Below are 25,641 nucleotides of genomic sequence, written 5' to 3'. Positions count from 1 at the left end.
ACTCACGTCCACTTCCCTGCCCTCTCCCCGTAACCCCTAATTCCCTTATCTGCTAGGAAACTGTCTATCTCCGATTTAAATTTATTTAATGTCGCAGCTTCCACAGCTCTCTGGGGTAGCAAATTCCATAGATTCACCACCCTCTGAGTGAAGAAGTTTCTCCTCATCTCAGTTTTGAAAGGGCAGCCCCTTATTCTAAGATTATGCCCCCTAGTTCTAGTCTCACCCATCAGTGGAAACATCCTCCCCGTATCCACCCGATCAAGCCCCCTCACAATCTTATATGTTTCGATAAGATCGCCTCTCATTCTTCTGAATTCCAATGAGTAGAGGCCCAACCTACTCAACCTTTTCTCATAAGTCAACCCCCTCATCTCCAGAATCAACCGAGTGAACCTTCTCTGAACTGCCTCGAGAGCAAGTATATCTTTTCTTAAATATGGAAACCAAAACCGTACACAGTATTCCAGGTGTGGCCTCACCAGTACCCTGTATAACTGAAGCAAGACTTCCCTGCTTTTATACTCCATCCCCCTTGCAATAAAAGCCAAGATTCCATTGGCCTTCCTGATCACCTGCTGTACCTGCATACTAACCTTCTGTGTTTCATGCACCAGGACCCCCAGATCCCTTTGTACTGTAGCACTTTGCAGTTTCTCTCCATTTAGATAATAACTTGCTCTTTGATTTTTTCTGCCAAAGTGCATAACCTCACACTTTCCAACATTATATTCCATCTGCCAAATTTCTGCCCACTCACTTAAATTGTCTATGTCCTTTTGCAGGTTTTTTATGTCCTCCTCACTCACTGCTTTCCCTCTCATCTTTGTATCATCATCAAACTTGGATATATTGCACTTGGTCCCCTCCTCCAAATCGTTAATATAGATTGTAAAGAGTTGGGGTCCCAGCACTGACCCCTGCGGAACACCACTAGTTACTGATTGCCAACCCGAGAATGAACCATTTATCCCAACTCTCTGTTTTCTGTTAGATAGCCAATCTTCCACCCATGCCAGTATATCACCCCCAATCCTGTGATCTTTTATCTTGTGCAGTAATCTTTTGTGTGGCACCTTGTCAAATGCCTTTTGGAAGTCCAAATACACCACATCTACTGGTTCCCCTTTATCCACCCTGTTTGTTACGTCCTCAAAGAATTCGAGCAAATTTGTCAAACATGACTTCCCCTTCATAAAACCATGCTGACTCTGTCCGATTAAATTATGCTTATCCAAATGTCCTGTTACTGCTTCCTTAATAATGGACTCCAACATTTTACCAACCACAGATGTTAGGCTAACTGGTCTATAGTTTCCAGCCTTTTGTCTACCTCCCTTTTTAAATTCAATCTGTTTATAATGTCAGCTCAGCATCTTGCAGTTGCAGCTCCAGCTCCAGGTTCCTGCAACTTTCAACATTCCTCACTCTCAATATATTCATTTTCTCCAGCTTTCAGTTGATTTTGGGATACCTCATTAACTGGTACACATATAGCTTCATACATGCGCACATTCATACACATTCATACACATACATATACACACGCACACACACATAAATAAACATACATGCACAGTCACACATTCACACACACAAATGCAGTTTCTGCAGGGGTCACTGGATAGCGATTAGGAGCAGGAAGCCTGGCTGATTTTCAGGAGAGCGGAGACGACTGGGAACGTCCTTCCTCCTGCCCAGCTCTGATGTGCCAGGCTTTGTTTTGCACAGATTATGATGGAGTTGCTTGTCATATATAGAAATGTGCTAGATGTGACTGCAATTGAATCCGTAATTGTGTCCAGTAATTCCTTTCCACCAGAGGGCAGTGTGGAGTCATGCTCGCTGGTTGGAAGGAATTCTCCAGCTTGCAGTTGTTGCATCAGATCCACCCAGAGTGCCAAATATTTACAACCCTATTTGGTCATAAAATATTACTTTGATTGTCAGCGGCTCCGTCAGTAAATGCACTGGACTGGGAAGAGAGGAGTGGAGTAGAGGGAAAGTGGAGAGGAAGGAGTAGGAGAGAGGGAGAGGGTGAGGGAGAGGGAGAGGGGTAGAGTAAAGAAGGTTAAGGGGAGATTTAATAGAGGTGTTCAAAATTATGAGGGGTTCTGATAGAATAAATAGGGAGAAGCCGTTTCCAGTGGCAGGAGGGTCGGTAACCAGAGGACACCGGTTTAAGGTGATTGGCAAAAGAATCAGAGGGGAGATGAGGAGAAATTTTTTTACGCAGCGAGTTGTTGTGATCTGGAATGCGCTGCCTGAAAGGGCAGTGGAAGCAGATTCAATAGTAACTTTCAAAAGGGAATTGGATAAATACTTAAAGGGAAAAATTTGCAGGGCTGTGGGGAAAGAGTGGGGTGAGTGGGACTAATTGGAGAGCTCTTTCAAAGAGCCGGCACAGGCACGATGGGCCGAATGGCCTCCTTCTGTGCTGTCTGATTCTATGATTCTATAACTCGTATCATAAACCCCAGGACCTGCTCCATCTCATCCCTTAAAGGGGAGTAACCATTACTGAAAGGTGCTTGGCTGAAGAGTTCTGTATCTCAAAGAATCAGCTGTCATGTTTTAACGTTCAGGGATAAATAGCAAAGCCATCATTGTGATGCTCACACACATTCTCACTGGGATGAAGATCGCGTTTGCCTGTTTTCCTTATCCAGGCAACGTGTCTTAAAATCTACACAATGGAGGCTAGTTGGAATTATCCTTCTGTTACAGTGTCCACTATACATTCCTCTCAATTGCATAGAGCAAGCAGGACACAGCGTGACAGGGAGTGTACCATATGAATGACTCGGACTGACGCTGGTGCCAGCTGTGGTAGATGTATTTGGCTGAAGGGTCATTAACCAGAGGGCACAGATTGGCAAAACATCCAGGGGCGGCCTGAGGACAAACCTTTTTACGCAACGAATGGCCAGGATTTGGAACGTGCTGCCTGAAAGGGCGGTGGAAGCAGATTCAATAGCAGCTTTCAAAGGGGAATTGGCTAAATACTTGAGGGGAAAAATTACCGGGATAACAACAACTTATTTATATTTATATAGCACCTTTAACGTAATAGAATGTCCCAAGGCGCTTCACAGCAGCGTTAGAAAAAGAAACAAAATTTGACACCGAGCCATATAAGGAGATATTAGGGCAGATGACCAAAGCTTGGTCAAAGAGGGATGTTCAAAAGGCCAGAATAGGTGGAGTGTAGAGGTCGAGGAGGATTATAGGGCTGGAGGAGGTTAGAGAGATAGGGAGGGGCGAGGTCATGGAGATTTTAAAACAAGGATGAGAATTTTTAAATCGAGGTGTTGCTTAACCTGGATGTCATTTTCCTACGTTGGTATAATGGTGTCTGGTGACGTTTTGGCCTCACTGCTGCCTTTGCTTTATGAGTTTCTATAGTTGGACGGGTAGATGTACCCATTCCGTGCGGGGCTTGAGCTTTGCCGAGAGTCCATCATAGGGAATAAGAACGAGAGTTTTGGAACGTTTCTCTTGTTTGATCCTCGGGGAACAGACTTTTTTATTCGTTCATGGGATGTGGGCGTCGCTGGCAAGGCCGGCATTTATTGCCCATCCCTAATTGCCCTTGAGAAGGTGGTGGTGAGCCGCCTTCTTGAACCGCTGCAGTCCGTGTGGTGAAGGTGCTCCCACAGTGCTGTTAGGGAGGGAGTGCCAGGATTTTGACCCAGCGACGATGAAGGATCGGCCAATATACTTCCAAGTCAGGATGGTGTGTGACTTGGAGGGGAACTTGGAGGTGGTGGTGTTCCCGTGCGCCTGCTGCCCTTGTCCTTCTAGGTGGAAGAGGTCGCAGGTTTGGGAGGTGCTGTCATAGAAGCTTTGGCGAGTTGCTGCAGCGCATCTTGTAGATGGTACACACTGCAGCCACAGTGCGCCGGTGGTGGAGGGAGTGAATGTTTAAGCTGGTGGATGGGGTGCCGATCAAGCGGGCTGCTTTGTCCTGGATGGTGTCGAGCTTCTTGAGTGTTGTTGAAGCTGCACTCGTCCAGGCGAGTGGAGAGTATTCCATCACACACCTGACTTGTGCCTTGTAGATGGTGGAAAGGCTTTGGGGAGTCAGGAGGTGAGTCACTCACCACAGAATACCCAGCCTCTGACCTGCTCTTGTCACCATAGTATTTATGTGGATGGTCCTGTTAAATTTCTGGTCAATGGTGACCCCCAGGATGTTGATGGTGGGGGATTCAGCGATGGTAATGCCAAGGGGAGGTGATTAGACTTTCGCTTGTTAGAGATAGTCATTGCCTGGCACTTGTGTGGCGCGAATGTTACCTGCCACTTATCAGCCCAAGCCTGAACGTAGTCCAGGTCTTGTTGCATGCGGGCATGGGCTGCTTCATTATCTGAGGAGTTGTGAATGGCGCTGAACACTGTGCAATCATCAGCGAACACCCCCACTTCTGACCTTATGATGGTGGGAAGGTCATTGATGAAGCAGCTGAAGATGGTTGGGCCTAGGACACTGCCCTGAGGAACTCCTGCAGCGATGTCCTGGGGCTGAGATGATTGACCTCCAACAGCCACAACCATCTTCCTTTGTGCTAGGTATGATTCCAGCCAGTGGAGAGTTTCCCCCCTGATTCCCATTGACTTCAGTTATACTAGGGCTCCTTGATGCCACACTCGGTCAAATGCTGCCTTGATGTCAAGGGCAGTCACTCTCACCTCACCTCTGGAATTCAGCTCTTTCATCCATGTTTGGGCCAAGGCTGTAATGAGGTCTGGAACTGAGTGGTCCTTGCGGAACCCAAACTGGGCATCAGTGAGCAGGTTATTGGTGAGTAAGTGCCGCTTGATAGCACTGTCGATGACACCTTCTATCACTTTGCTGATGATTGAGAGTAGACTGATGGGGTGGTAATTGGCCGGGTTGGGTTTGTCCTGCTTTTTGTGGACAGGACATACCTGGGCAGTTTTCCACATTGTCGGGTAGATGCCAGTGTTGTAGCTGTACTGGAACAGCTTGGCTAGAGGCGCGGCTAGTTCTGGAGCACAAGTCTTCAGCATGATAGCCAGGATGTTGTCAGGGCCCATAGCCTTTGCTGTATCCAATGCGCTCAGCCGTTTCTTGATATCACGTGGAGAGAATCGAATTTGCTGAAGACTGGCTTCTGTGATGGTGGGGACCTCAGGAGGAGGCCGATATGGATCATCCACTTGGCACTTCTGGCTGAAGATGGTTGCAAACGCTTCAGCCTTGTCTTTTGCACTCATGTGCTGGGCTCCACCATCATTGAGGATGGGGATATTCATGGAGCCTCGTCCTCCTGTTAGTTGGTTAATGGTCCACCACCATTCACGACTGGATGTGGCAGGACTGCAGAGCTTTGATCTGATCCGTTGATTGTAGGATTGCTTAGTTCTGTCTATAGCATGCTGCTTCCGCTCTTTAGCATGCATGTAGTCCTGTGTTGCAGCTTCCCCAGGTTGGCACCTCATTTTTAGGTACGCAAGGTGCTGCTCCTGGCATGCTCTTCTACACTCCTTATTGAACCAGGGTTGGTCCCCTGGCTTGATGGTAATGGTAGAGTGAGTATATGCCGGGCCATGAGGTTACAGATTGTGGTGGAATACAATTCTGCTGCTGCTGATGGCCCACAGTGCCTCATGGATGCCCAGTTTTGAGTTGCTAGATCTGTTCTGAATCTGTCCCATTTAGCACGGTGGTAGTGCCACACAACACGATGGAGGGTGTCCTCAGTGTGAAGATGGGACTTCGTCTCCACAATGACTGTGCGGTGGTCACTGTTACCTATACTGTCATGGACAGATGCATCTGCGACAGGTAGATTGGTGAGGACGAGGTCAAGTAGATTTTTCCCTCGTGCTGGGTCTCTCACCACCTGCCACAGGCCCAGACTGGCAGCTATGTCCTTTAGGACTCGGCCAGCTCGGTCAGTAGTGGTGCTACCAAGCCACTCTTGGTGATGGACATTGAAGTCCCCCACCCAGAGTACATTCTGTGCCCTTGCTACTCTCAGTGCTTCTTCCAAGTGATGTTCAACATGGAGGAGTATTGATTCATCAGCTGAGGGAGGGCGGTAGGTGGTAATCAGCAGGAGGTTTCCTTGCCCATGCTTGACCTGAAGCCATGAGACTTCATGGGGTCTGGAGTCAATGTTGAGGACTCCCAGGGCCACTCCCTCCCGACTGTATACCACTATGCCGTCACCCCTGGTGGATCTGTCTTTCCGGTGGGACAGGACATACCCAGGGATGGTGATGGAGGAATTTGGGACATTGGCTGAAAGGTATGATTCTGTGAGTATGACTATGTCAGGCTGTTGCTTGACTAGTCTGTGGGACAGCTCTCCCAATTTTAGCACAAGTCCCCAGGTGTTAGTGCGGAGGACTTTGCAGGGTCAATTGGGCTGGGTGTGCCGTTGTCATGTCCGAAGCCGGTGCCGAGGTTAATGCCGGCCAGCCCATCTGGTTTTATTCTTATTATTGTTTTTTGTAGTGGTTTGTTACAACTGAGTGGCTTGCTCGGTCATTTCAGAGGGCAGGTCTGGAGTCACCTATAGGCCAGACCGGGTAAGGATGGCAGATTTCCTTCCCTAAAGGACATTAGCTTTTTATTCCAGATTTATTTAATTAACTGAATTTAAATTCCACAGCTGCCGTGGTGGGATTTGAACTCACGTCTCCGGGTCATTGGTCCAGGTCTCTGGATTACTAGTAACATACATGTTACTGTACCCGCAACTGAGTTGGTTTCCATGGTGCCTCAGTCTCACACTGGAGGTTCTGCCGTTCTGCCGATAGGTCTGGTTCTAGGGTCGGGTCAAAGAGATGTGCCGGATTGGGTCCTCCCCAGTGCAGCCTCTTGAGCTTTCTGCCCAGACTCTGGGGTTCCATGTGTGGGGCACAGCCAGAAGATTAGTTTTTAATTGGCCACTCCTTTAATATGCCCCAGGGTTGAGCTGATAACACAAGAAGCAACAAGAGCAACGTGCGATGAACGTCGGTGGAGGGGAGGGGAGGGGGTGCGAGAACCGCGAGCTGGAGTTAGGGGAGGTGATCAAAGGTAGGGCTTTTGTAGCTGGGATGCTGGGCGGCGAATGGAGGGGTTTAGGAGGGGATTCCAGAGGCAGAAAGGGTGGTAGCGGAAATTGGAGGTTGGCCTTTGCTCATTGACTTCTATAAATTGAATGCTGGATGTTTGTGTTTAAGAGACGAGTGGGGAGGGGGTTGGGGTGAGGAAGGTGAGATGGTGGGGTCAGTGGATGGGGGGACGGGGGACGGGGGGACTGGGGATGGGGGGGACGGGGAGACGGGAGATGGGAGGACAGGGAGACAGGGAGACGGGGGGATGGGAGACGGGGAGACGGGGGAACAACAGATTCCTTGACTCATTACAATGTATAAAATTCTTAGGGGGATTGACAGGGTAGATGCTGAGAGGTTGTTTCCCCTGGCTGGAGTGTCTAGAACTCGGGGGCATAGCCTCAGGCTAAGGGGTCGGCCATTTAAGACCGAGAAGAGGAGGAATTTCTTCACTCAGAGGGTGGTGAATCTTTGGAATTCTCTACCCCAGAGGGCTGTGGAGGCTCAGTCGTTGAGTATATTTAAGGCTGAGATCGATAGATTTTTGGACTCTATTGAATGGCGGAGCAGGCTTGAGAGGCCGAATGGCCTACTCCTGCTCCTATGTCTTATGTTCCCACAATTGTTCTACAGAAAAACCGTTTGTTTTGCTGCCTCTGATGACTTGGTCCCTTCCTGGATTGTCTGAGGCCAGCAGACAAAAGGAAACATCCATCATCAGTGCTTGGCTCGGTGAAGATGTGAAAATCAATGGAGGCTCTTGGCGGGTTATCTCTCTCTCTTTGTCTGCTCATCTATGTGCCGTACATCTGTGAATCCCCAGTCTGTGGGGAGCTATAAGATGCAGCAACCAGAATAACAAGAGGTCAAAATGATCAGTTAGATTTGAAGATCTATTAAGCTGGATATGGTTATCAAGGTTAGAAGTGAGTATTAATTGATCCTGCCCTAAAACCTAATGTATAATAATTAATGCTTGCCATTGTTTCAAATTACCTCAGTTATCTTGTTTGCCAGTTGGTGAGTTGGGACTGAAGGGGACAGATTGCTTTAGACATCAGAATCTGACCAAATATCCAACATGGTCAGTGTTGGCCTGTTTACCTTGTGGTATCTCAACGTCTGAAAGTTTGCGAGATCCCTCAGTCTCCCTTAACCAGCACTGAAGTAACAACATATCTACCAGTTTGTAAGGCTACAGTTAAAGAAACATAGAAACATAGAAGATAGGAGCAGGAGTAGGCCATTCGGCCCCTCGAGCCTGCTCCGCCATTCAATGAGATCATGGCTGATCATCCAAATTCAGTACCCTGTCCCTGCCTTCTCTCCATACCCCTTGATCCCCCTAGCCTTAAGAAATATATCCAACTCCTTCTTGAATATATTTAATGAATTGGCCTCGACTGCCTTCTGTGGTAGAGAATTCCACAGGTTCACCACTCTCTGGGTGAAGAAATTCCTCCTCATCTCTGTCCTAAATGGCTTACCCCTTATCCTTAGACTGTGACCCCTGGTTCTGGACTCCCCGACCATCGGGAACATCCTTCCAGCATCTAGTCTGTCCAGTCCTGTTAGAATTTTATAAGTTTCGATGAGATCCCCTCTCATTCTTCTAAACTCCAGCGAGTACAAGCCCAATCGACCCAATCTTTCCTCATACGTCATTCCTGCCATCCCAGGTATCAGCCTGGTGAATCTTTGCTGCACTCCCTCCATGGCAAGAACATCCTTCCTCAGATATGGTGAGCAAAACTGCACACAATACTCCAGATGTGGTCTCACCAAGGCCCTGTACAACTGCAGCAAGACATCCTTGTTCCTGTACTCAAACCCTCTCGCTACGAAGGCCAACATACCATTTACCTTCTTAACCGCCTGCTGCACCTGTATGCTTACTTTCAGCGACTGGTGCACAAGGACACCCAGGTCTCGTTGCACTTTCCCTTCTCCCAATCTATTGCCATTCAGATAATAACCTGCCTTCCTGTTTTTGCCACCAAAGTGGATAACCTCGCATTTATCCATGTTATATTGCATCTGCCATGCTTCTGCCCAATCACCCAACCTGTCCAAATCATACTGGAGTTTCTCGGTATCCTCCTCACAGCACACACGCCCACCCAGCTTTGTGTCATCTGCAAACTTGGAGATATTACATCTAGTTCCCTCATCCAGATCATTAATATATATTGTGAATAGCTGGGGTCCAAGGACCGATCCCTGCGGTACCCCACTAGTCACTGCCTGCCATTTGGAAAAAGAGCCGTTTATTCCAACTCTTTGCTTTCTGTCTGCCAACCAGTTCTCTATCCAAGTCAATACCTTGCCCCCAATCCCATGTGCCTTAATTTTACACGCTAATCTCTTATGCGGGACCTTATCGCAAGCCTTTTGAAAATCCAAATACACCACATCCACTGGTTCTCCCTTATCTATTTTACCAGTTACATCCTCAAAAAATTCCAGTAGGTTAGTCAAGCACGATTTACCTTTTGTAAATCCATGCTGACTTTGTCCGATCCGGTCACTTTTTTCCACGTGTTCTGCTATTACATCCTTTATAATGGACTCTAGCATTTTCCCCACTACCGATGTCAGGCTTACCAGTAATTCCCCGTTTTCTCTCTACCACCCTTTTTGAACAGTGGGGTAACATTAGCTACCCGCCAATCCATGGGTACTGTTCCAGAGTCTATCGAATTTTGGAAGATGACCCGCAATGCATCTACTATTTCTAGGGCCACTTCCTTAAGTACCCTAGGATGTAAATTATCAGGCCCTGGGGATTTATCAGCCCTCAATCCCATCAATTTCCCTAACACCATTTCCCTACAAATACTAATTTCTATCAGTTCCTCCCTATCATTAGACCCTATGTTCCCCGACATCTTTGGGAGGTTATTTGTGTCCTCCTTTGTGAAGACAGAACCAAAGTATGTATTTAATTGGTCTGCCATTTCTTTGTTCCCCATTATAAATTCCCCTGATTCTGACTGCAAGGGACCTACGCTTGACTTCACCAATCTTTTTCTCTTCACATATCTATAAAAGCTTTTACAGTCAGTTTTTATGTTCCCTGCAAGCTTACTCTCATACTCTATTTCCCCCCTCTTAATTAATCCCTTTGTCCTCCTTTGTTGAATCCTAAACTGCTCCCAATCCTCAGGTTTACTGCTTTTTCTGGCCAATTTATATGTCCTCTCCTTGGATCTTATGCTATCCCTAATTTCCCTTGTTAGCCACGGTTGAGTCACCTTTTTTGTTTTATTTTTATGCCAAATTGGGATGAACAAATTTTGTAGTTCATCCATGCGACCTTTGAATGTTTGCCATTGCCCATCCACCATCAACCCTTTGAGTGACATTCTGCAATCAATCCTACCCAACTCACTCCTCAGACCATCGTACTTGCATTTCTATAGCACCTTTCACAACCTCATGCTGTCCCAAAGTGCTCTACAGCCAATGAAGTACTTTTGAAGTGTGGTCACTCTTGTAATGTAGGAAACGCAGCAGCCAATTTGCGCACAGCAAGCTCCCACAAACAGCAATGTGATAATGACCAGATAATCTGTTTTAGTGATGTTGATTGAGGGATAAATATTGGCCAGGACACCGGGGAGAACTCCCCTGCTCTTCTTCAAAATAGTGCCTTGGGATCTTTTACGTCCATCTGAGAGCAGACGGGGCCTCGGTTTAACGTCTCATCCGAAAGACTACACCTCCGACAGTGCAGCACTCCCTCAGGACGGCCCTGGGTGTGTCAGCCTGGAATTTAACTGGCGCTTACGTTTCTGGAGCGGGACTTGAACCCACGACCTTCTCGGCTCAGAGGTGAGAGTGGCGCCCACCGAGCCACGGCTGACACTGTTGGCCAAGAAATAACAACAGAAAAAGCTGAAAAAACTCAGCAGGCCAGGCAACATCCGTGGAGAGAGAAACAGAGTCAATGTTTCATTTTAATTCACCGCCCCACTCCCACTCGGACCTCACCGTACTCGGGCTCTTGCATTGTTCCACGGAAGCTCAGCGTAAGCTCGAGGAACAGCACCTCATCTTCCGATTAGGCACTTTACAGCCTTCCGGACTCAATATCGAGTTCAACAATTTCAGATCATAACCTCGGCCCCTATCATATTTTTATATATTTTTTATCCACACTTTTGGTTTGTGCCTTTTCTCTTTTTTTTTCTCTCCCACAGGGCGGCTGTCTCTCACTCTGCCAGCGCACTTCACACCTAATCTAGAGCCGTCTTTTGTCTCTTAATCTGTCCTATTACCATCTCGTCTCGTCTTGAATATCTCTTAATGTCTCTTCACCTCTCACAAACCTTCCCTTTTGTTCTTTCATCCCCTCCCCCATTGCCCAGCCCCCAACTTGCTTTTTCATCCGTTTCATTTCCTGCTTTTTTTTCTCAGTTCTGACGAAGGGTTTTGACCCAAAACATTGACTCTGTTTCTCTCTCCATGGATGTTGCCTGGCCTGCTGAGTTTTTCCAGCTTTTTCTGTTGTTATTTCAGATTTCCAGCATCTGCAGTATTTTGCTATCGTACTGTTGGCCAAAAGCTGTGCCCGTGGCTTTATGCTTGTGGCCGTGTCTCTTCCCTAATATTGCAGGAAGGCCCAGGATGTAAAACCTGCAGTGCTCCTGAGGGGTAAACCAGTCCTCAGGCCGAACTAAACGTTGGGCACTAGCATTCGCCACTGCTCCCGGTGGCTGTTCACATTTAATGGCAGCAGTGCCTCATCTCCAAGGCCTCGTGGACACCCACCTCGTGAGGTAGACGTGCCAGTGTGGCTCAGTGGGTAGCCCTCTCGCTGCTGAGTCAGAGGGTCGTGGGGTCACAGTCCCACTCCCAGCCGGGGGGGTCGGGAATGTTGTGGGGATGCAGGGGATACCACTCGGCCGCCAATTTAAACCCAACCGCACCCACCCACCTCCTCTCTGGGCGTGCAGGGTTAAAATGAGGGCTGATGTGATTGACGCTTTGAGCACAGGCCCTGAACCCACTCAGTGTTTAAATGCAAATGATGTTATAGGAGTGGGTTTTGTACATGACACGCAGGGCTTCCATTTATTTATGTGCAAACAAACACACACATGTACAATGAGTTGGCGCATCGTCTTCAGTCTATAGTCTGAACGAGTGCATTTCCTGAACTTCAAAAGGATTCCATTTTTTTCTCCAAAAAGAATGCTGGAATTTTGAAAGAAAACAGAAAATGCTGGAAATGCACAGTTGGTCAGTAAGAACGGATCCGTTCTAACGGAAGGTCCCATTCTGAATGTTAACCGATCGCTGCTGAGTGTTATAGCAAATGTAACCCCACTATTTAAGCAAGGAGGGAGAGAGAAAATGGGGAACTACAGACCCGTTAGCCTGACATCAGCAGTAGGGAAAATGCTACAATCTATTATTAAGGACGTGGTAACAGGGCACTTAGAAAATAATAATAGGATTGGGCAGAGTCAACACGGATTTATGAAAGGGAAATCGTGTTTGATGAATCTGTTAGAGTTTTTTGAGGTTGTAACTAGCAGAATAGATAAAGGGGAACCAGTGGATGTGGTGTACTTGGATTTTCAGAAGACATTCAATAAGGTGCCACACAAGAGGTTATTAAACAAAATTAGGGCTCATGGGATTGGGGGTAATATACCAGCATGGATTGAGGATTGGTTAATGGACAGAAAACAGAGAGTAGGAATAAACGTGTCACTTTCAGGTTGGCAGGTTGTAACTAGTGGGGTACCGCAGGGATCAGTGCTTGGGCCTCAGCTATTCACAATCTACATCATCAATGTAATATATCCAAGTTTGCTGATGATACAAAGCTGGGTGGGAATGTAAGTTGTGAGGAGGATGCAAGGAGGCTTCAAGGGGATATAGACAGGCTAAGTGTGTGGGCAAGAACATGGCAAATGGAATATAATGTGGAGAAATGTGAAGTTATCCACTTTGGTAGGAAAAATAGAAAAGCAGAGTGTATTTTAAATGGTGAGAGATTGGGAAATGTTGGTGTTCAGAGGGACCTGGGTGTCCTTGTACACGAATCACTGAAAGCTAACATGCAGGTACAGCAAGCAATTAGGAAAACAAATGGTACGTTGGCCTTTATTACAAGAGGATTTGAGTATAAGAGTAAAGACTACGGAAAACTGGATCACCCAAACCTCATCACCAACCCTTATTATATCATCATCTTCAACCAAGCACTAACCAAAGACATCATCAGTAATGAGGTGACACCTGACCCTATGTTCCATAGTTAAACATTTATTCTTGGGATTGGCCTTTATTACAAGAGGATTTGAGTATAAGAGTAACGATGTCTTACTGCAATTATATCTCTTCTTAGGCAGTCCCTCGGAACCGAGGTTGACTTGCTTCCACATTAAAAATGTGTGATAAATCCATGTAGTGAGACAAGGACTCGAAGAGGCGATATCATAGAATTAGCACAAGTACTTTATTAACAAACAGAGTAACAAACATCATGCCTGCCTCCTGGCATTTCACCTCGCTGACCTTGACAGGAAGCAAACCTCTGACCTTAACAGGAAGCAAACCTCTGACCTTAGCAGCAGCATTGGCTACAGCACCACCTGGTGGATAACCTTAATCATAACATCCCAGATTACTATATCCCTCCCCCCTTAAGATTTCAGTATGAATTTCTTAACAAACAACCATTCCTGAGGGTCACATGAGGAGTCTCCATTCATCATGTTCCATACTTGACGAATCTAACAGTTCAGTATCAATCTCTCTGGTGGCTTGCGAGGCCTTTGTGAACGTCTAACAGTAAAGTCCCTGCTTGTTTGTGGTGAAGCCACCAGCTGCTCCTGAGCAGTGCTCAGAGTACCTGACTCTGCAACGATGGTTTCCTCTTGACGAATAGGTTCCTGTGGAATTGGCTCTGTCCCTGGTGGTGGCACCACAGATGCACTTGGATAACTGGGGGCAACCCTGTCTTCAGTCATTGCATCTGGAACCTTCATTTCAATTTCCCCTTGTCTGGGAAGTATCTGATCTACATGTCTGCGTACTACCCTACCATCTCCCAACATGACCTTGTATGATACTGGACCTGTCATTGAGTCTATGAAGCCAGGAATTCACTTTGGTCCATAACTGAAATTCCTGGTAAGGACCATACCTCCTTCTCCAAAACTTTGGCTCTTTGTTCTTTTGTCATGGTTCTCTTTTTGTTTGTTTTGTCTGTTTTCCATTTTCCTTTTTAGGTCTGGGTGGACAAGGTCAAGAGTGGAGTGTAGTCTACGACCTAATAACATCTCAGCAGGAGAGAGCCCTGTGGCGGATTGAGGTGTTATTCTGTAGCTGAACAGAACCCGTGACACTTTGGCTGCTAAACTCCCTTCTGCACTTTTTTTCATCATCTCCTTAAATGTTTGTACGGCTCTCTCCGCAAGTCCATTCGAGGACGGATGATATGGAGCCAAGGTCACCTGCACTATGCCATTTTTTCTCAAGAACTCTTTTGTCTCTGTACTCACAAAACAAGTGGCATTGTCACTCATCACGATCTCCGGTAGCCTTTGATTACTGAAGCTCCGGTGCAGGCAGTCTATAGTAGTAGCGGCGGAAGCAGAATTTACAGGATAAACATCCATCCATTTGGAATGTGCATCAATGATTATGAGGAACATCTTCCCCATGAATGGACCCGCATAATCTAAGTGCAATCTTCTCCATGGTTTATCCGGCCACTCCCGGGGTGGAGAGGAGCCGCTGCTGGTGCCTTCCGGTGTTCCTGACAAGTGCTGCATGTCTTGACTAGATGTTCTATCTCCTCATCTAGCTTTGGCCACCACAAGTAACTCCTAGCCAAGGCTTTCATACGCGAGACCTCAGGATGACACTGATGTAGTTGCTCTAGGATAGACTGTCATGCTGGCTGTGGAATAATCACTCGTGCTCCCCACAACACGCAACCATCCTGCACACTCAGCTCTGTTTTCCTGACACTGTAGGGTGTGAAGTCAGCCCCTTCCAGATGCTGTGGCCATCCCCTCACCACATATTCTCAAACTCTAGACAGTACTGGATCTTTACCTGTCCATGTTCTTACTTGCTCTGCAGTCACAAGTGCCGTGTCAGTGCCCTCCAACATCAAAACTCTGTCCTCTGGAGCTGCACGGATAGGTGTGCCTGGCAGTGGAAGACGGCTCAAGCATCTGTGTTCCCATGGTACTTGCCCGCCTTGTAGACGATGACATACTCATATGCCCTCAACGTCACTGCCCACCTCTGGATCCGGGGTGACACCATCTGTGGAACTGCTTTCATTTCATTGAAAAGAGAGAGAAGAGGTTTATGATCGGTGCATATGGTGAACTTCCTGCCATATATGTACTTGTGGAACCTCTGTAACCCAAACATTACTGCTAACCCCTCTTTGTCTAACTGGGAATAGTTTTTTTCCGCTGGTGTTAGAGTTCGGGACATAAACCCTATTGGTCTTTCAGTTCCATCTTCCATGCAGTGTTAAAGAACTGCCCCCACCCCGTAAGGTGAAGCGTCACAAGAGAGAATGATGTCTTTCTCTGCATTGTAGTGAACCAGCACATCCGACGACAGCATCAGTTTCTTGGACTGTTCAAATGAAACCCTCTGCTCCTCTCCCCACTGCCACTGTGTCTCCTTGTGCAGTAGTTTGTGAAGAGGTGATAACACAGTTGACAAGTTTGGTAAAAACCTGTTATAATAGTTCAGCAGTCCCAGGTAAGTTTTTAACTCAGCCACATTTGTAGGAGCAGGGGCGTCTTGCAGTGTTTGTACCTTCTCCTTGAGTGGATGGAGCCCGGTGGCGTCCACTCTGTGTCCCAGGAACACTGCCTCATTCCCCAGGAAAGTGCACTTACTCCTCTTGAGCCAGAACCCTGCCCTCTCCAATCTCTGTAGTACCTCTCTCAGATGCTCCTGGTCGGTTCTTCCTGTCACCAGAATATCATCCAGATAGATGGAAACATGTGGAATCCCTTGCAGTACACCTTCGATTGTCCTCTGGAAGATAGCTGGACTAGATGAGACACCAAACGGTAAGTGGTTATATGTAAACAAGCCCTTGTGTGTATTTATGGTGACATACTTCTTTGATTCGTCATCCAGTGTAATCTGCAAGTAGGCATGACTCATATCCAACTTTGTGAATTTCTTTCCTCCAGCCAGGTTTGCAAAGAGTTCCTCTGTTTTGGGAATCGGATACTGCTCTAGTTTGGACACCCGATTGACTGTTAATTTATAGTCTCCACAGAGTCTTACCGAATTGTCCGTTTTTAAAACAGGTACTATGGGAGCTGCCCATTCCGAACATTTCACTGGCTCCAGTATGTTCTCTCTCAATAGACGGTCAAGCTCAGCCTCTACCTTTGGCTTCATGGCATAAGGCACAGGTCGTTGTTTAAAAAACCTTGGCGGTGCCTCCTTGTCTACATAAATCTTAGCTGGGAGGCCATTAAATGTGCCAAGTTCCTCCTTGAACACATTCTCATGTTCACTCAACACTTCTTGCAAAGTCAACTGTTTGCCCGCATCTATTTATGTACTGCTCCCCAGTCTAATTTAAGTTCTTTTATCCAGCCCCGACCTAACAGGTTTGGTCCGGTACCCAATACTATAACTACAGGTAGCTGTTCCACTGTGTCCCTGTGTTGCACAGTTACATTAGCTGTACCTAATGTCGCTGCTCATTCACCTGTATATGTTTTAAGATGCAGGGAGCAAGGCTTTAACTCTGGAACTTTTGCACGGTTCCACAATTTTGAGTACTCTGCCTTGTTCATTATGGTCACGCCGCACCCTGTATCCACTTCAAAGTTCACCTTAGTGTCATTTACTGTCAGTTGCAATGTGATAGGAGCCACTTTTGGAATGTTCTCTAACATGCCATACATTATGAACATGTCCCCTTCTTCCTCAGCTTCCCCACTGATGTGGTGTGCTCCATGTTTTTTCACTTCTCTCCCTTGGTTTTGCTGTCCTCCCCCTTTTGGTTTGGATTCCTCCACAGGTGATTTCACCCTGCAAGCTCGTTTTATGTGTCCTTGTTTCCAACACTTGTAGCACTTTTCCTCCAGAAACCGGCATTCACTCGCCAGGTGATCGCCCTTGCATCTATAACATGCCTTCACATGCTCACGTTGTGGTTTCTGACACATGTTCAACTTGTGCACAACAACTTGACCTGCAACTTGCGTAACATTAGCTCTGTCTGAACCCTGTATTTCTTTTACATCTCGGTTCACTGTCTCTATGGCTTAAGCAAGTTCCAATGCTTTTTCATAAGTAAGCCCAGTCTCGGATAATAATCTATGCTGCATTCGGTCGTCCATTATTCCGCAAACTAGCCTATCTCTCAGCATTTCCTTCAGGTTGTTCCCATAATTGCAATCTTGTGCCAATTTAGGCAACACCGCTACATAGTCCATTACACTCTCTTCCTCTTTCCTGTTCCTTGAATTAAACTTGAACCTCTGTACAATCTCACTAGGCATAGGGTTGAAATGTTCTTTTAGCACAGCCACTAATTCAACAATTGATTTGTCTCCAGGCTTTTCAGGACTAAGCAGGTTCTTCATCAAACTGTAGGTTTGGCTTCCCACTGAACTAAGCAGGATGGCTTTCCTTTTTCTGGCATCATTTATTTCATTTGCTTCGAAAAAATAACCCAACACTTCACAGTATTCCTCCCAAGTTTGTGCTTGAATATCAAAAGCGGAGACCATTCCTACCGTGGCAGCCATGCTCTCTTCCAACTGGTAGCTAACTGCAGCTCGTGATTTTGTTGTTTAAACATCCTGGCAGACTTCTCTTATTCAGGGTCCTGTTTTACCTCATCGCCAAATGTGATAAATCCATGTAGTGAGACAAGGACTCGAAGAGGCGATATCGTAGAATTAGCACGAGTACTTTATTAACAAACAGAGTAACAAACACCATGCCTGCCTCCTGGCATTTCACCTTGCTGACCTTGACAGGAAGCAAACCTCTGACCTTAACAGGAAGCAAACCTCTGACCTTAGCAGCAGCATTGGCTACAGCACCACCTGGTGGATAACCTTAATCATAACATCCCAGATTACAATAAAATGAGTTCACAGGTGACTGATGAGTCCAATGTGAGACCTACAGTCTTTGTCACAGGTGGGGCAGACGGTGGTTGAAGGGGAGGGTGGGTGGGGTGCTTGGGTTGATGTGTGCTCCTTGCGCTGCCTGCACTTGGCTTCCGCTTGCTCCCGGCGAATAGACTCGAGGTGTTCGGCGCCTTCCCGGATGCTTCTCCTCCACTTTGTGCAGTCTTGGGCCAGGGATTCCCAGGTCCCCTCCCTCACCTCTTTTTCCGGTACATTGATGACTGTATTAGTGCCGTTTCCTGCTCTCGCCCTGAACCAGACAATTTCCACCCTTCCCTCACATTCATATGGTCCATCTCCGACTCTTCCCTTCCCTTCCCTTCCTCGACTTCTCCATCTCCATCTCTGTGGGTAGGTTATTGACCAACATTCACTACAAGCCCACTGACTCCCACAGCTACCTGGACTACACTTCCTCCCACCCCGCCTCCTGTAAAGACTCTATTCCATTCTTCCAGTTTCTCCGTCTCCGCCGCATCTGCTCCGACAATGCCACCTTCCACACCAGTGCTTCCGACATGTCTTCCTTTTTCCTCAACCGAGGATTCCCCTCTACTGTGGTTGACACGGCCCTCGACCGTATCCATTCTATCTCCCGCACTTCTGCCCTCACCCCTGCCCCTCCCTCCCGGAACCATGATAGGGTTCCCCTTGTCCTCACCTTTCACCCCACCAGCCTCCACATTCAACGGATCATCCTCCGCCATTTCCGCCACCTCCAACATGATCCCACCACCAAACGCATCTTCCCCTCCCCTCCCCTTTCAGCATTCCGTAGGGACCGGTCCCTCCGAGACACCCTAGTTCACTCCTCTATCACCCCCAGCACACCTTCCCCTTCGCCCGGCACCTTCCCGTGCAAGCGCAGGAGATGTAACACCTGCCTCTATACCTCCCACCTTCCCACTGTCCAGGGCCCCAAACACCCCTTCCAGGTGAAACAGCGATTTACTTGTACTTCTTGCAATTTAGTATATTGTATTCGCTGCTCACGATGCGGTCTCCTCTACATTGGGGAGACCAAACGCAGATTGGGTGACCGCTTTGCGGAACACCTCCGTTCAGTCCGTAAGGGTGATCCCGAGCTTCCGGTTACCTGTCATTTTAATTCACCACCCCATTCCCACTCAGACCTCACCGTACTTGGCCTCTTGCATTGTTCCAATGGAAACCCAGCGTAAACTCGAGGAACAGCACCTCATCTTCCGATTAGACACTTTAAAGCCTTCCGGACTCAATATCGAGTTCAACAATTTCAGATCACAACCTCGGCCCCTATTACATTTTTATATATTTTTTATCCACACCTTTGTTTTGTGCCCTTCCCCCTTTTTTTCTCTCCCACATGGCAGCTGTCTCTCATTCTGCCAGCGCATTTCACATCTCATCTAGAGCCGTCTTTTGTCTCTCCACTAGCCCTATCACCATCTTGTCTGGTTTTGAATACCTCTTAATGTCTCTTCACTTCTCTTTTGTTCTCTCATCCCCATTTCCCAGCCCCCAAACTGGCCTTTAATCTGTTTCATTTCCTGTGTTTCTTCAGTCTTGACAAAGGGTCTTCGACCTGAAACGTTGACTCTATTTCTCTCTCCACGGATGCTGCCTGGCCTGCTGAGTTTTTCCAGCATTTTCTGTTGTTACTCCATAATCAGCACCTGTGAAGAGACGCTCGGTCACTTGACCAGGAAACACCAAGACTGGTTCGCCGAGAATGACCAGGAGATCCAGGAGCTGATAAACCACAAGCGCAAGGCATTCCTGATCTGGAAACAGCAACAGAACTCCAGCGTCCTGGATGGATGTAGTCCTCCAGCGTCCAGAAGACTCAAGGAAGTAAGAGAAACTGTGGTTTCACCAGCTGGCCAAGCTGGTGACAGGTACTACGCTAATCCTTCCTGGGCGTCAGGCTGGAGCTCCAGCGGCGGGCTCTACAGCTGAGACAGGCAGCGAAATCGGAGGCAAGCAATAACGGACTGGGAGGGTGCACTCGAGAGACGGCCGGCGTGGCAAGCAGGTCAGCGTTTAGACCTCCGTCAGGAATGAGTCTCCAACAGTGAATAAACAGCGTTGTTATCGGTAGCAGCGGCGGGAAAGCGCGGGAAGCGCCATATCGTTGCTACAGAGAGAAAAAAAAAGCGCGGGAAGCACCATATCTTTTCTGAAATGCCTAAATCTGGTAATATTGAGGCTTTTGATGGCGAAATAGAAGGTTGGACCACATACGTGGAAAGAGTAGAGGTTTATTGCACTGCAAATGGAATAACAGATGAAAAAAAAGCTTCAGTACTTCTGAACTTAATGGGCGCGAAGACATACGGGCTGTTACGAAATTTAATCACTCCAGCCAAACCAAAGGACAAGACTTTTAAAGAAATTGTTGATACCCTGCAGGAGCATTTAAACCCAGCACCGCTGCTGATAGCGGAACGATTCAAGTTCTTCAAGAGAAATCAACACAAGAATGAAAGTAACGCTGATTACCTAACCAAATTAAGAAAGCTATCAAAGTACTGCCAATTCGGAGCAGGACTATCGGATTATCTTCGAGACAAATTTGTTTGCGGTCTCTTAAGCGAAGGAACACAAAAAAGACTGCTTTCTGAAAAAGATTTAACATTGGACAAAGCTTTCAGTATGGCTGTACCATATGAAGCAGCAGCAAAAGGAGCTGCAGAGATACAACAAGAGACACAGGACTTCGGCACCCATAAAATGACACAGGAGTTCGGAAGATGTTATCGCTGCGGCAGATCCACCCATAACCAGAGGGACTGCTGGTTCAAGGGCAAAGCATGCAGGCAATGTGGTAAGATCGGACACATTGCACGGGTATGCCAATCTGGACAAAATAAATCCACTGACAGAAAACAAAGAATCAATAAAGAAAAGTACAGGAAGGTACAAATGATGGCGGACAGTAGCTCCGAAGACCAGAATAGCGATAGCAACTCCGGAAACAAGAGACTAAGCTGTCTCAAATTACATAATGTACTTGCCAAAGAGGATTACCAGACCATTTGGGTTACCCTCACAATAGCAGGGTCCCCAGTTAAAATGGAGCTAGATACAGGATCAGCTCTAACCGTAATAAATCGACGAGATTACGAGAGGCTATTTTCGCATATACCTCTAAAAGACATATCCATTATCTTAAAAACATATACGGGGCAGAAAGTCTACCCCAAAGGAAAAATAAGGGTGCCTGTGGTATACAACGGCAAAGAAATACAAAAGTTGTATTTATACATTCTACAAGATGGTGGTCCACCGTTGTTGGGACGTGAATGGATAAGGAAGATACGTTTAGACTGGCACTCCATTCAGGCACTGACGGTGACCAGTAAGGAAAAAAACAATGATGACATCATACCTGAACGATTAAAAGACATCTTGGCCAACGCCAAAGAAGTGTTTCAAGAGAAACTAGGAACCTTGAAAGGCATCACCGCCTCAATAAAAGTGGAAGATACAGCAATTCCAAAATTTTTTAAGGCAAGACCGGTGCCATACGCAATACGTCCGGCAGTCGAGGCAGAGCTGAAGAATTTGGAAAAGGCAGGCGTATTATCCAAAATAGATTGGAGCGAATGGGCAACACCCATCGTTCCAGTCATGAAAAAAACATTGAAAAATAACTCTGAGGAACAGAAAAAAATTCGCATCTGTGGGGACTTTAAGGTGACTGTAAACCCGGTCCTTCACACGGTACAGTATCCTCAGATATTTTCGCCTCACTATCCGGAGGGAAACGTTTCACAAAAATTGACTTGGCACAGGCATATCTACAGATGGAGGTTGAGGAGACCTCTAAAAAGTATCTCACAATAAACACACACAAAGGCCTGTACCAGTACAATCGACTGGTTTTTGGAATAGCATCAGCTCCAGCTATCTGGCAAAGAGCTATGGAGCAAGTCCTGCAAGGGATTCCGGGGACTCAATGCTACCTAGACGACATCCTTATAACAGGAGAAAATGACAACGAGCACCTTGCCAATTTGGAGCAGGTGCTCACTAGGCTGAAAGAACGGGGCCTACGAGCAAATCGCCCCAAGTGCGAATTTTTCCAAAATCAGATATCATATTGTGGCCACATAATTAATAAGGAAGGGTTGCATAAGTCACCTGAAAAAATTGAAGCAGTTATAAAAGCCCCAGCACCTGAAAATGTTTCACAATTAAGGTCATTCCTGGGATTAATAAATTACTATCATAAATTTTTACCAAACTTATCAACTATTCTACACCCTCTTAATGATCTTCTACAGACAGGAGTGATTTGGAAATGGAACGAAGACTGTAAACGTGCCTTCCATAAATGTAAAGACTTAATCACATCCGAGAAAATTTTGGCTCATTACAACCCATCACTACCAATCAGACTGGCGTGCGATGCATCCCCTTACGGCATAGGAGCAGTATCGTCCCATAGATTCCCTGATGGCTCGGAACGGCCGATAGCTTTTGCGTCACGCTCATTGAACTCAGCTGAGCGTAACTATGCCCAGATAGACAGGGAAGCACTCAGCCTGGTATGGGGAGTGAAGAAATTCAACCATTACCTGCACGGACAAAAATTTACCTTGCTGACTGACCATCAACCCCTCATCTCCATATTCAACCCTAAAAAAGGTGTCCCCATTATGACGGCACAAAGACTACAGAGGTGGTCCCTTTTTCTAGGGGCACACCAATACAACATTGAATACAAAGGGTCAAAACAGCATGGGAATGCTGACGGTTTATCACGCCTACCATTGCCAACGATAGAAGAGGCACATACAGTAGACCCAGTAGAGATATTCCACTCTACCATAGTGGAATGTCTACCGGTGACAAATTCTGCCATTGAAAGGGAGACAAGAAATGACCCTACTCTCTCACGGGTCTACGATTTAACAGTGAAGGGATGGCCAGCATATGGCGAACCACTGTTGCCAGCATTCTCGCAAAGAAGAGAACAGCTGTCAGTGTGCCGAGGAACCTTGATGTGTGGATCCAGAGTGGTGATTCCACCCAAACTCCAGGATAAAGTGCTAAAGGAGCTTCACGAGGGGCATCTGGGTGGAGTGAAAATGAAGAACCTAGCTAGGGCGTTTGTATGGTGGCCAGGTATCGATGGAGACATCGAAGACATGACCAAGAGCTGCCTAGGATGCCAGAAGGTCCAAAATGCTCCGCCACAGGCCCCTCTACATCCATGGGAGTGGCCCTCATCTCCCTGGCAAAGGGTGCACATCGACTTTGCTGGTCCATTTATGGACTCAATGTTCTTAATCGCAGTTGATGCACACTCCAAGTGGCCGGAGGTAATAAAGATGTCCTCCACTACCACGGAAAAAACCATCACAGTATTAAGGACCATATTTGCCAGGAATGGGCTGCCGGAGCAGATATGTTCTGATAATGGACCGCAATTTAGAGTCATAGAGTCATAGAGTAATACAGCACGGATAGAGGCCCTTCGGCCCATCGTGTCCATGCCGGCCATCAAGCCCTGTCTAATCTAATCCCATATTCCAGCATTTGGCCCGTAGCCTTGTATGCTATGGCATTTCAAATGCTCATCCAAATGCTTCTTAAATGTTGTGAGGGTTTCTGCCTCCACAACCCTTTCAGGCAGTGAGTTCCAGACTCCAACCACCCTCTGGGTGAAAAAGTTCTTTCTCAAATCCCCTCTAAACCTCCCGCCCTTTACCTTGAATCTATGCCCCCTAGTTATTGACCCCTCTACTAAGGGGAAAAGCTCCTCAGCATCCATCCTATCTATGCCCCTCACAATTTTGTACACCTCAATCATGTCCCCCCTCAGCCTCCTCTGCTCCAAGGAAAACAAACCCAATCTGCCCAGTCTCTCTTCATAGCTGAAGCGCTCCAGCCCTGGTAACATCCTGGTGAACCTCCTCTGCACCCTCTCTAACGCGATCACATCTTTCCTGTAGTGTGGCGACCAGAACTGCACACAGTATTCCAGCTGTGGCCTAACCAGTGTTTTATACAGCTCCATCATAACCTCCTTGCTCTTATATTCAATGCCTCGGCTAATGAAGGCAAGTATCCCATATGCCTTTTTTACCACCTTATCCACCTGTTCCGCCGCCTTCAGGGATCTGTGTACCTGCACACCCAGATCCCTCTGACCCTCCGTCTTGCCTAGGGTCTTTCCCTTCATTGTGTATTCCCTTGCCTTGTTAGACCCCCCAAAGTGCATCACCTCGCACTTTTCCGGGTTAAATTCCATTTGCCACTGTTCCGCCCATCTGACCAACCCATCTATATCGTTCTGCAGACTGAGGCTACCCTCCTCGCTATTTACCACCCTACCAATTTTAGTATCATCCGCGAATTTACTGATCATACCCTTTACATTCATATCCAAGTCATTAATGTAGACCACAAACAGCAAGGGACCCAGCACCGATCCCTGTGGTACCCCACTGGCCACAGGTTTCCAGTCACAAAAACAACCTTCGACCATCACCCTCTGCCTTCTGCCACTAAGCCAGTTTTGTATCCAATGTGCCAAGGCACCCTGGATTCCATGGGCTCTTACCTTCTTGACCAGTCTCCTGTGCGGGACTTTATCGAAGGCCTTACTGAAATCCATGTATACCACATCCACTGCGTTACCCTCATCCACACACCTAGTCACCCCCTCAAAAAATTCAATCAAATTAGTCAGACATGATCTTCCCTTGACAAAGCCATGTTGACTATCCCTGATTAATCCTTGCCTCTCCGAAGAATTCAGAAAGTTCTTAAAGAACAATGAGGTAAAGCACTACACGTCCGCCCCATACCATCCCGCCACCAATGGATTGGCTGAAAGGTTTGTCCAGACCTTCAAGAAGGCCATCAAGGCCATGGGTAATGAAGACATAAAACTTCAGCACAAGGTGGATAACTTCTTATTTGCATATAGGAATGCAACGCATATGGTTACTAACCAAACTCCCGCCATGATGTTCTACAATAGAAACCTAAGATGCCGGCTGGATTTGGTCAAGCCCAACATCCGAAGGGACGTGGAGAACCGGCAGTTTCAGGGCATGAATGAAAGGCCAACTAGGGCCTTCCAGATAGGCCAACCGGTTTTGGCCCGGGACTACCGTACCGAGAAATGGCAGCCTGGAACTATCTGCACACGATTAGGACCACTGATGTATACCGTGGACATCGGAGACAGCATAATAAGGCGCCATGCTGACCAAATCATCAAGTCATCCGAAAAGGGACAACCTACACCACCACTCTATACATCTAACGATGAAGTAGAGATACCCATATCTACCTCCGATCCGGTGATACTGGAGCCCGATGAACCCGACACTGGCCTTCAAGCCGAATCAGCCTTGCCAGAAGAACCTACTACACCACCAGAAACTACTGCACCCCCGAGGTGTTATCC

The sequence above is a fragment of the Somniosus microcephalus genome, chromosome 24 (assembly GCF_052327205.1).
Source record: "Somniosus microcephalus isolate GS21.2 chromosome 24, FLI_Smic_1.0, whole genome shotgun sequence".
Taxonomy (NCBI): domain Eukaryota; kingdom Metazoa; phylum Chordata; class Chondrichthyes; order Squaliformes; family Somniosidae; genus Somniosus; species Somniosus microcephalus.
The sequence above is the reverse complement of the archived record's forward strand: the minus strand, read 5'-3'. Positions refer to the sequence as shown.